Source organism: Colossoma macropomum, unplaced genomic scaffold (genome assembly GCF_904425465.1).
Source record: "Colossoma macropomum unplaced genomic scaffold, Colossoma_macropomum, whole genome shotgun sequence".
Taxonomy (NCBI): Eukaryota; Metazoa; Chordata; class Actinopteri; order Characiformes; family Serrasalmidae; genus Colossoma; species Colossoma macropomum.
This window is the reverse complement of record NW_023494784.1, coordinates 32,832,417-32,845,639: the sequence shown is the minus strand read 5'-3', so window position 1 is coordinate 32,845,639 and position 13,223 is coordinate 32,832,417. Positions and strand designations below refer to the sequence as shown.

At 37.8% G+C, this 13,223-nt stretch overlaps 1 protein-coding gene across 2 annotated transcripts in view; it reads right to left on the bottom strand.

The window, feature by feature from the left end:
- adarb1b (adenosine deaminase RNA specific B1b) overlaps nucleotides 1-13,223 on the bottom strand; it is a 165,351-nt gene that overhangs the window by 97,394 nt on the left and 54,734 nt on the right. For both annotated transcript variants that reach the window (XR_005007194.1, XM_036569365.1), the window contains exon 3: nucleotides 6,216-6,276. The gene's annotated coding sequence lies outside the window, so the exon portion shown is untranslated. The remainder of the gene's footprint in view (nucleotides 1-6,215; nucleotides 6,277-13,223) is intronic.

The window sequence follows — 13,223 nt, the reverse complement described above, 5'->3', positions numbered from 1 at the left end:
CACTAAGAATGCTGGGAAGCTCCGCCTCTGGCAACACAATATTTATATCATTTAAGACTCGGCAGGGATTCTTTTTACAGACATACATCTCTAAAGTAAAGTTACCACAGGATGTCTGTAATGTTTATGAGCAATTCACACAGGAACAGAGATCTCTGTGTAAATTCAGATGGGAGTGTCAACTCAACTTACGCACTTCAGACCAAAACAGTTCCAAGAACAATACATTTGGCTTCTCACAAGTAATAAATATGTCCTAACATTACATTTAATAGTAATTTCTTTTATCCTAACATCTATCCAAGATGGTGTTAGTGAACACAATGGCCTAGCAGCATCAACATTAGCTTGAGAGTTTACAGTCAACCATCTACCACTTAAAAAACACTATAAGAGCTACTTTTTTCTCAAATCACAGGTTTTAATGTTCATCATCATACACTTGAGATAGACCACTTTGTTTGACTGGAAGAATATACAAGTTATTGTACTCCCTGCAGTAAAGTAAATTGAGTGCCTCCATTGTTGGGAATCATACGACCTACAGTTATGTCTACAGTCTGTTTTACAATAGATAAAAGACGAGTAGATTATGAGCGTGTGCAATCCCTTAAAATTTACTGACATGATGGATTCAAACAGAAGTAAAATCACAGAGATATTGTGGAAATAATTACAACAGCTCACCACCCCAAGTAAAACTAATACTGTGAAAATAGAACCTTTTGAGGTTTCTGCTGTTTTTCTACTGGAGTCTGTGTAATTTTTGATCATATAAAATGATCTGTTCCATTAAGTAAATTCAGTAAAAGTAAAAGTGAATAAACTCAGCAATTAGTCCGCAGGTGCCCCCGCCCCCACTTTGCTTCACTCAGTCCTCTCAAAGTCTGTATTTGGTGAGAAAAGCACATAAAACGTTATTTCTCCTCACATGAAAGGGACAATTAAGTGTTAACATACTGACTTGATGTGTAAAACATCAAGGTCTTCAAAATGCCATGTTTCTTCAATAAAAACTTCATGAAGACATTTATAGGAAAACCATACACACATGTGGCACATCTCTTTCATGCACACATAGCTGGAAGGAGCTGAGAAACACACACACACACACACACACAGATAAATAAAGATTACCCTTACATCCATAGTCATTTGTCACATAGTATAATGTTTATTAAATTCTAAAATATTTGATAAATATATTTTATCAGTACGCAATTTCAAAGGAACAAAGGCATTCTGAGTTTCAGCACTTGCCTTTGTTAGGCAAATATGCTACAACAGAGAATAACTAGACTAGATAATAGCATTTTCTATGTGTTTGTTTGCTGAAGACTCACACTGCAAACTCAATTCTTTAACAGCTGCGTTTTGCAATTAAGTAATTGCAGGCCATGATTTCAGTAGAAGAGCCATTCATTATGCAGCCCTAATCACTGCTGATGTAAAGATTCCTGTTCAGCACTTTTCAGTTGCAGAGCAAATGAGGAAGCAAGTTTTAGCAACTGAACGCTGCATCTGATCAAAGCAAACAGTTACAGTTAATACAGAAGTATCAATATGGCATCATCACTGAACAGAGAAAGAAGAAATGCGGGAGCAGGAAAAGCATGTACTGAGATTTGAAAATCTGGCTGTGAAGTGAATTGGGTTGACAGAGGTCCCCAAGAGGAGGCTGGCCCAGTGTTCCCGCTGAGCGGTGCATTCTGCGTTCCCCTCTCTTTCCACTCACGCTGAGCAGAGGAGCAGGTGTGTGTACCCAGTGCATGCTGACTTTCAAAGCCCCTGCTAGTATGTTGTTCAGAAATAAATTACAGGAGAATTCAATGATTACTGTATGTTTTTATATGAATAAATGGATGAATAGATATAAGGAAAGATGTGCCAGAATGTAACATTGCTTGATATAGTAGGAGCCAATATAATATTAATAAAAAGCGGGTAAATTTAAGTTTCTTGTTTGTTTGTTTTTTTGTCTTTTTTTTTTAATCAGCCCAACACTGGAATTATAGCCAGTAATAACAAACAGTAATTTAGCCCCTATTCTCAGTGGCACAAGCACTGATCCACATACACTCACAAGTGCTGGTCATTTTATTTTATTTATTTATTTTTTTGCCACTTTAGGACAGACACAAAAACATGGCTAACATAAATATCATTCTGATCTTCTCTGTTAATTACTTGATTTATAAGTGCTGTTTTTGCTTTAATTTGTTAAATTACCCTTATTAGTTATATAATGTATCTAAGCTGAAATTTCATAGATTTTCTACTGATTTGTGTTTCTACTGATTCATCTATTTTCTACTAGATTTGTGTTACAAAGTTCCTTTATGAACTAGACAATGCATGAATAAGATTTGCGTTTTATCGTTACACTGATTAAAAAATAATAATAATAAGTTCTTACCGAACCGAACTGTGCACTGAACGTGCTCGTGCACTCACACGAAAAAAGTCACAGTACATCCAACGATAAAGGAAGCCCTGTGTATATTTTATACAATGACAGAAAACCCTGTAGCACATGGATAGAAGCGATTCTACACACATGATCCATTATACCATACACAGTATGTGCACACACACAACTCCTTTACTAGCAGATAAAAACAAGTTAAATCAAAATCTCAGAGCGGATCCCCAAAGGGACGCTCAGTTTGAGAGGGTTAAACAGTGGATGACATCCAAACCACACACAAGAGACTGAGGTTTGATTCCCTATTCAGGCAGGAATGCCACTGCTATATTAATAAGAGTATACACACATACTGCATTACCAATAACTCCATATTCATTTATCATTGTGGCTCTGGAAGTCTTTCAAATAATGCAAAATATTTACATATGATAATGTAGATGTTTACAATAATGGTCATGCCTGATTTAGTCATGGCTATGAATAATTAATCAATCATAAATCTCTGGTCTGTGGCTTTAAGCCACAAAGTGTTATCATATGACCCCTGAAATTCCATATCTGTGCACCCTCACCAGAACTCCTTCCACCCTGCCAAAAATGCTGATGCCGCTTAGTATCAGAAAGTGTATTTGAAGTAAGCATCAAAGTGCTACATATCCCCTAAAGAAACAGAAATCCTCCTCACGCACACAGAGCAGCAGAACATTCCTCAAGAATTCATTATGCCAAACACTGCATCAACACTCAGACCATACAGAAAGCCATACAAGACCCATACAGAAATACAGCAAGCAGAACTCTTTCAATCATGCATGAACATGTGCTAAGTTGGGTAAAGAAGAAAAAATCCCAGCCTGTTGACCGTTTGTTGAGGGAGATTCTACACTCTGGCTACCATTAAGCAGAGGAGAAGAAAGACTACTGTCAGTAGGTCCTCCTCCACTAACCTCTTCTAGTATTGCGTAGGGTTTAAATTGAACTTTATATGTGACAGACTGACAGAGAGAAGCACTGAAAGCACCCTACTGTATGATGAAATAAAAGACAGAAGAGTGATGTTAAAATCAGCTAATAAGAAGAACAATAATGGCCTACAGTGAATGAGAGAGGGAGAGATAGAGATAGAGAGAGAGAGAGAGAGAGAGAGAGAGACACATTGTATAACTGCTGTCTAATACACTGTGGGCTCCAAAATAGAGGGGTGGCTCCTCTGGGTAATGCCTTCCTTGACAGTCCACTAAGGTCTAGATGTTAACCAGGTAAGTGTGAGGAACAAACTCCAAAGAATTCCTTAGTACTTGGAGGCTTTCCTCATTTATGTTTCCCAAGAAACAATTACAGTGAGACACATTTGTGCTCACCCTGTTACACAAAGTAATTACTCAATTATAAAGTATTTGAGCAACTTTTAGCTTCACAGCTAGAAAATGTAAGGAATTTCATCTTGGTATTTACCATTATTTTATCCAAAAGAATTTATTACAACTTTGAACAACTATAAACTTTGAAGTTTGTACCACACATTCCCCTGGTTACTACTTTCCTGTTGGGTATTTCAGTGTAATTTAGTTAGACTGCAAAAATAAAATAATGGCCCAGTACTTTGGAGTACTTTGGAGACTGCACCTCACACCTGGCTAATCTCTACAGCTATTCTAGATATCTAGGACTATCAAAGAAAGCTCTATTGTTCCTCTGTTTGCATAAGAAAATAGTACCTATGTAGATGGTTATGACAATGCAGCTGGGTGACAGCATGAGAGTGGAAGTGCTGGGCACTGCCACCTGACCACGCCTCTATTGACCCACTCAATCAGCAAAACTGCTTCCAAAAACTCGCATACTGGGAGGAACATCCTCACCTCTGTCATTACTAGTTGAGGTAGAGATTTCAACCATTTCTGTTCTTAAATATCTATAATTTTAAACAAATAGTATCCACATATCTCAGTGAGAAAGTTCTTGAATTGTTCAGAATAATAAAAAACAAAGCGTGTAAACTTTAACTTCCATTTATTACGTACAGTTTCACTGCACAAATTGGACAACTTTTTATGATGTACAGTATTGTGCAAAAGTCTTAGGAACCAACAACACATAATTAAAAAAAAAAACGATTTAACTGGGTGTTTATTTGCTCTAAAAACAGTAACATTAGAATGAATACAAAAACATTAATACAACAAACAGTGATTTTATTTATTGTCACTGTTGGAACAAAATCTCATATCTCCATTTTTGTGTTTTTTATGGTTTTACATATTTTGAAAACACCCGCTGCCTGTTAAGTTGTGTGAAAGTTTTAATGATGAACGGAGCAACAGAAATGGTTCAAAAATACTTGGAATATTATCTGTCTACATTAACTTCTGTTTATAGTTAAGAATGTTTTTCCCTCTGCTGTAAAGTTCCTTTTTCAAACATCTCACAATTCATTCATTCATTCATTCACTCATTCAGGTATTTATTAATTTATAGCTCCACTCAGACACTGAGGTGCGGTATCAGTTGTTTGTGTCCTGGCATTCTGTCACATGCTCAGTCAAATTTATTCTTACAAGAGCCAATGATTTATTTCATTTTTTAAATTTCAATCTGTAAACAACTTAATCAAATCGCCATTTAAGTAAAACACCACAATGAAATTGGACACCCTTTTAATCAAATAACCACAAATTCTCTTACTACTAGGCCTATGATCTCCATTCATAACCCCTCAGGGAGATGGAAAAAGAAGGGGTGATGTGTGTGTGTGTGATCATCTGAGGGCTGGAGCAGAGCTGTGTGGAACATTTCTCACTCTGCAGCACAGGTCGATATGAGTGACGTGGGGATGCAGCTGCAGCGATGGAAACTATCGCTTCACACCCAGACACAAAACATGGCCAGGCCACATCACCCACAGACACTACGGACCCCGAGCCACATGCCCAACCAGTCTGACCCTCACTGTGACCCTGCCATATAACCCCACAGAGTCAGAGGGCATGCTGGGATATATGCCCTGGATTTGCTTGGTGACTGCAATATAAGCTCTAAATAAAGAGACATTGTATTTAGCAGGGGTCTCAAAGTCTGGTTCTGGTGGGCCGGAGTCCAGCACAGTTGTTGATTTCCAAGTTCAAAAACACGATAAACCTGGTAAATAACCGATGAGCTGAATCAGATGTGTTTCAGTAGGGTAATCATCAAATTGTGCTGGATTCTAGCCTTCAAGGACCGTACACTGAGACCCCTAGTATGTATATGATGATATTCAATATTTATTTAATATATGTAAATAATCCATTGTTAATATTAATGAATAATTGCTGCAGTAACAGCATCTACTCTTCTGGGAAGGCTTTACACTAGATATTGGAACACTGCTGTGGAGATTTGATTGCATTCAGTCACAAGAGCATTAGTGCAATCAGGTACTGATGTTGGATGATCAGTTCTGGATCACAAACGGCACTTCAACCCACCCTAAAGTAGACGGTGCTCCATCACTACAGAGAACGCAGTTTCATCAATGTATTTCTTTTATTATTAGTAGTAGTACTACTGATGTTTAATGTATCTTTCCATCATTTCACTTTCCTATGAGGCAGTTACAAGAGCTGTGTTTAATGTAACCCACACTGTTCCATAGAGGACTTCATAGCATGTACGTCAATGGAAAATCTGAATGACATCACTCAGTGTGTTCCCCTAAAGCTTGGTCCATGTCCAGTCTGAGTCCAAACAAGAACAGTCATTTCTATCACACTTTGTAGCAAATAGCAGAATCTGAAGTTAAACCTACCTTGGGAAAATGTAGCTCCTTCAATGAGTGCCTCAATGAGTTCAAGTGAACAACAGACTACCTGCAAAAAAAGATAAAAACACTAAGAAACATATGTAATACACAAATGACTTATATAAAAGTACTTTCAATATACTTGCAGGATATTCAATCATGGATGCATAGCGATTTCCCTACACTTAACTCTAAAAAAAACCGAAGTAATTCAGCCTGGCCCTAAATATATCATTGACTCCGCTTGTCACGTCACCCTGTCTGTTAGCAATTCTAGGGTTACTATCTGTACCGGTTGGAAATCTCTGTATTATCCTGGATACAACATTTTCATGTTAACTCATATGTTAACAAAATTACACAGTCTGCATTCTTTCATTTGAGGAACATAGCTCATACTTGCGCTGGTTACCATGCCTCAGCAGATTATTAATAAGTAATACTATTTCTTGCCTATAAGGCCCTACATGACATGCTCCTGACTATATATCAGAAATGTTATCTCCTTACTGTCTCTCACTCCTTCCACTCAACTAGCTGTGGACTGCTAGTAGTACCCCAAACCAGGCTTTGTTCTATGGGTGATAAAACAGGCACTATTTAATTTTCCATGCATGTTATTGGCAGATAGTTAATTTATCAGTATCTATAACTGTTTCTAATGATGGTGTCCACATGTGTTTCTACTTTGTATATATTTTAATGGGTGTGTGTAAAGCGCTTCAAGCTATTTGAGAAGGCACTATATATAGGTGTTGTTATTACTGTTTAGAACCTTAAAAGAAAAAGGCTTACATTTTAGACGGACTCCATTTCAGACCAGTCCGAGTCTAATTCCTCCCCCTGCAGTCTAGCAATGCCAATTTTAAAAGCAAACAGCAATCCTGAAGCATACGTCTAACCACACAGCACAGACACGTTGCCAAGACGTCTACGTGATGCTCACAGTTGCATCGTTAAAGCGTCTACGGCAGCTTATTTGCTCATTGGCATGGCCAACAGATACTGCCCAAGCCTATTATGAGGCATCATGCAATGTATTTATTACCATGTCATATCATGAGGCAATGAACTCCTCAGATGCCTGGAATCACCACTGTCAACACTGACTTAGTTCTGTAAATTTCTCTAGAATGGCACACTTCACATCAAAGCTTACTGAATTACTTTATTTATATCCTAATGATTTCAGTATGCAGAAATTTTGAACAATCTGTGGAATTCCCCTTTAAAACAGGAGTAGAAGAAAAATTACAACATAAAACAAGGATAATGATGCAAAGCACTGCTCTTGCAAAGCACCACAACTTACTGGAGTGCTAATAGCGCCCCCTTGTGGAGAATCGTCAGCCTGATAAATGTGAGTGAGTGATTTACAAGCCAGGTCTATGAGGCTTTGCATTGACCAAAGCAGCGCTAAGCATACATGCAGTCCTACATTGAAGCTTTTCTTACATCCAGTGTGAAGAATCCATTAAGGCTGCAGGTGCACAGAGCACTTTCTCTCCCTCTCTCTCATTACATTAGCCATATTAATCAGCTAAACCTGCAATTACACTACCTCCAATGTGTAATCTGATTGCTGAATGCTGTGATGCAATCAATCCAGCAGTGCTGCGTTTAGGGGTGGAGGGAGGAACAGGAATTCAGCTTAAATAAACACACGTTTCTGATTACAAACAAACAGGCGTGAACGCCGGAAATCTGATGCGATTCTGCATGCCAGCACAAAGAGCCCGTCTGCTGCTAATTTGCATAAGTGAGCGGCTGGAGCGTGGAGAAGTTCAAAGCAGGTGACGAAAAGAGCAGAATCCTCTACTCACACACACACACACTGAAACTGAGAGGGATGAATGTCTACTCACATGAAAAGAGGGAAAATTATACACACTATATACTCAAAGGTTTGTAGACACCTTTTCATTCAACGTTTCTTCTGAAATCAAGCACATTAACAGGGAGTCTGTTCCTCTTTACTGCTGTAACAGCCTCTACACTTGTGGAAAGGCTTTACACTAGATGTTAGAACATCGCTGTGAGGATTTGATTGCATTTAGCCATATGAGCATAAATGAGGTCAGGTACTGATATTGGATGTTCAGTTCTGGTTCACAAATGCCACTCTAACACATCCCAAAGGTACTGGATGGAGCTCAAACACTCCAGAGAATGCAATTTCACTGCTCTCTCAATGCTGGGAGGCTTTATACTCCACTAGCCAATAATTGGTGCTGGACATGGAGATCTGAGGCTCATGTGTGGCAACTCCAGACTGTGCCATTCTGGCAATGGTTTTCTATGGAGATCATACAAGCTTTGTTTTTGCACAATTGAACACCTGTGCCAGCAATGAGTGCACCTTAAATTAGCTGAACCCACTCATTAGAATAGGTATCTGAATACTTTTGGACATTTAGTGTGCTACACACAGCTAAACCTCTGGTCAAATGACATGTTTTGTTGATTTTCTAAGCAAAGATAAGTGATCATCCTCTACAAAAAACAAAGTTAAATATGTTGTTTTTCTGTAAATGTTAGTCCACAATATCTATTTATTTTCATTAAGTTCAACATGTTGAAAAAGAATAAAACGAAATATAAAATGTGTCATTACTTTTGCACCGGCCACCATTTTAATTTTATTAGATTTTTCCAAAATGTTACATTCAGCAAATAAACATTAACTGTGCAATACAGAGTGCAAAAGTATAAATGTAATTTGACCAGGGGTGCCCAAACTTTTGTACAGAGCTGTTCTTCAAAATATGGTATGCAGACAATTCTGCTGATGCACGGTTCTAATAGCTGTTGCAGAACAGTAGAGTTTAGGCTGCCAGAAGCTGCACAGAAGCTCAAAGGCCTACGCGCTGTTAAATAGGGAAAAGCTTCACGGTTGGATCTGATCTAAAGTCTCGTCAGGTGGCAGAAAAACTTCAGCAGAGAGAACTATTGACTCTGCAGTCTCTCAACAGTTTTCTGGAAAATAACAGAGCTGCAGGGATGCAGGCAAGTCTTCAATCAAATAACTTTATTTTTTCCAATTGAGAAAAACAAATGATTTGAAATCACTTGTTGAAACAGAGCTCAAACTGGATGTGTGAAAAATCCTGAGCGTGATAGATGGAGGGAGCTCATTTACATTGAGCAGAAAAACAGAAAAGCAGTTTTATACACGGAGGGCCAGAAGACTCATGTAGAACAAACACAGTGGAGGAATTACAGAAAAGTGTGGTCAGTGAACCCCATGCATAATACAGTGAGCTTGACCATTAATAGGGTGGAGTCACTCTGCCTTACTGAACATGTCAATCTAAGCACTGTAAGTACATACATACTGATCTTTAGATTATTGTAGTTTGACTTTTTTGGATTATTTTATGTTGCTTATTTTAAGACTTTTAATGTTTTTGTTATGTGCTACAATTTCTTGCTGCCCCATTTCATTATCTTATCATTTAGATTTATTTATTTATTTATTTATACTGTTGTCATTTATAGTAGTATATATGTTTGTGTATATATATATATATATATATATATATATATATATATATATATATATATATATATATATATGTGTGTTCTATTTCTTCTACTTCTTAATGTAAATGTAATACATATTTTATATATATATATATATATATATTTTATATATATATATATATATATTTATTTATATATTTATATATATATATATATATATATATATATATATATATATATATATCATGATGATTATTACTATTAGTACTATTATTACTACTAACATGTTCCCATATACTACAACACAATAAAAATAGAATATGTAGTATGCAGTACAGATGCACACTCTATTAGACTGGAGCTCTGCTACTTCACTAAACATCCCTAATGCACATTTTATGTACATTATTAATTATTAGTGCATCTCTATATATAATTAATATATGTTCTGTACAGGGTAGAATATAGATTGCTATTAACGCATTATTAATGCATGCAACATAGCATAATATACAGCACAGATCAGGGGTCATCAAATCTTATCTGCAAAGGCCCAGTGTGGCTGCAGGTTTTCATTCCTACTAAGTAGGAACACTCTTTGCATAACTAATCAACTGTTTAAAGACTGAGGCCAACCGATTAACAGCTGGAATCAGGTGTGCTTCTGCTAGACTGGAATTAAAATTTGCAGCCACACTGGCTGGCTGTGGATAAGACTGGTGACCTCTGGTATATTCATATGCACTAGAAGTTGGAATGGACTGAAAAAGCACTTTCTAGTGCCAGTATCAAAAGCTGAGTACAATGATATTTATTTAATGTTTCACTGCACATCCGATGAACCGAGGCTAATTAAGCTAAGTACTGACAATAACCACTATATACTCAAGAAAGTGTTTTGTGATGTAACTGATCATAACGATAAAATACAAGTACAGACTAGTGCACTAGTAGTTTCTATACATTACAAATATGCAGTGTAAATATGTAGTATTCTACATAAAATATATAGAATCCAATTAACAGAATGTGCAGTACAGATATAATGTTATATGCCAAAGTTTGGGCACCCTTAATCAAATGACATTTTGTTGAAGTGAAAAGTTAACACATCCTCTACAGAGAACATACTTCTGCACATATTAATGCACAATTTCTGTTTATTTGCTGAATTTAATGTATTGGAAAAAAAACAAAATGTGGCCTGTGCATATTTTCTCTTGCTTTCCCTAATATGTTCAATTTGGCAAATAAACAGACATTGAGCCCTAAAATGTGCAGAAAAATGGTATATTCACATTTATTCCCTGTAAGGGATGTGTTAACTTATTTTCACTTTAAAAATCAACAAAACATATAATTTCACCAGGAGTGTTCAAACCTTTGCATATGACTGTATGCTCCAGCAGGCCACAGCCACTCTGGTCTTACTGAAAATCTCAGCCTAATGTACTATTAGTAGATATTACAGTATTTCCTTACATTACATATTTCTATATTCGGTAGTACAAAAATACTATCAATAGACTGTTACATAGTATAGATATTTAAGTTAAGTTTTCAGCCAAGTGGGACTGAAGGGAGGCCTCTGGGTGCCCAGAGCGTAATGTGAGCGGCAGCCTCTTTTGTCATCATTTGCCTTCTATACTGACAGCCAGCTGGCTGCCCTCAACCTTTTCACACTCACATGCGCACGTTACATGCATGTGCCACATGCATTAACCCCACTGTTCCGAACGCTGCATTCATCTGCCCAGCTGTGCTCACGAGCCAGTGGGCACAAATCAAGCAGCCCTTATTTGCCCACCACCTGAGCTGCTTCTTCAAAAGAAAGATGTGACCTACATTTCTGTGTTACTATCACTTCTGAACAAATTCATTAAATAGTACTGCAGCATCTGTGCTTCAATTTTCTAAATGATTTAGCTTGAGTGCACAAAAAAAACCTAGACTTGCTTTAGTACACAATTGGGAACTCAACTGTACCACTAAGGATTTCAAATTTTTGTTCATAAGAAGTGAAAGAAGCGTTATGGAACATGTCCACTGAGTGCATGAAATCCAAACATGAACAGTGTGAGATGAGATACACATTCTATGCACGTACATATACCTCAGACAGTGAAACTACTGAAGTCACAGGCAGGGTTATTACAGTTAACTAAAACTTTTACTAAAATGTAAAGTAACAATGAAAAACTGTAACAGAAATAAAAACAACAGTTTTCAAAAACACAAAAACTAAATCAAAAAACTAAAACTGAGACTACAATAATCCTGGTCAGAGTGGTCATCTGCTTTAAAGAGCTCCGATAAGGGAACATTGTGCAGAGCCCGTTCTCTCTGGTAAAACTCTGGAATAACACACAACCTCACTATTTCTGTCTCAGCCAGATGACACAATTGTTATTACAGTCGGCAGTTCGAGAAACCTTTTTCCAAAGCACACAAGGCTTTGATATGAAACGCACCGTCTTTGCGAGCCTGTTTCCTAAGGTTTCAAATGTTTGACCAAAAATAGAAAAACAGCTAAGGAACAAAATACCACAAAAACCCACATCATTTTGATTTTCAAAGGCAGGCATTCAGCGCACAGGCCTAAAAGTCAGGCGGGATGTGTACTGGGTTTTCCTCATCTGGTCTGAACCTAGGCTTCAGTCACACACATCTACATAATTGGAGATATTGACTTGCTCGCAGACGCTAGCGGTTACATGAGCAGAGCCAGAGACAGAGAGCAAGAGAGAGAGCATTCTGTCTTAGCGCTGACCCAAACCTCCAGGGCTTCAGCCACGCTCTGCATTATGGGAGGAGACGGCCAGGCTGCTGCACTCAGAGCCTCAGCTACTTTCAGTGAAAGGCCATTCCCTGCTGACGACACGCGCACGTCAGAGTTTTAGTGAAGCCGGCACTGAGGCCTGCAGCCTCTGAGGTACCATTCATGCAAAAGGCACGAGCACAGAGACAGAAGTTGAATAACGTGGAAATCTGCCTAGCAAATTGGAATGGGGATTTCAGTCAAATTTGATATCTGAATTTATAAGGCATTATTCGGAAAACATTCAAATACCACACGTTCCCTTTGTTTTGAAGTAAATGCATTCTCAGGTCTAAAAACCAATGAGTAACTTTGGCTACGTTCACATTACCAGGCTGAAGTGGCACAAATCTGATTTTTTGCCCTAATCTGACTAAGATCTGATGTTCTCAGGGCTGTGTGGACACACAAATCTGTTCTTTTCAAATTCTTTCATACGTGGTCCTAAATCGGACATGTATCCGATTCATGGCCACGCGACCTTAAAGAGAAAGCTCAGATCGGAATTCATGTTCTTTTATTCCACTGCGCGTGCGCCATCATTCAGCATTACCATTGAAGCTTTAACAGAAGTTAAAGCCTGTAAAAGGTGCAAAAGCAACACATCTCACCTTTTTCGCCTTCGCCTAATGAGCAGCTGAGAGCTAATCAGAGTTAATTATCTTCACAGGCTCGTTCTGACCGTTAGTTTGTTTGCTGATGATGCACATGAC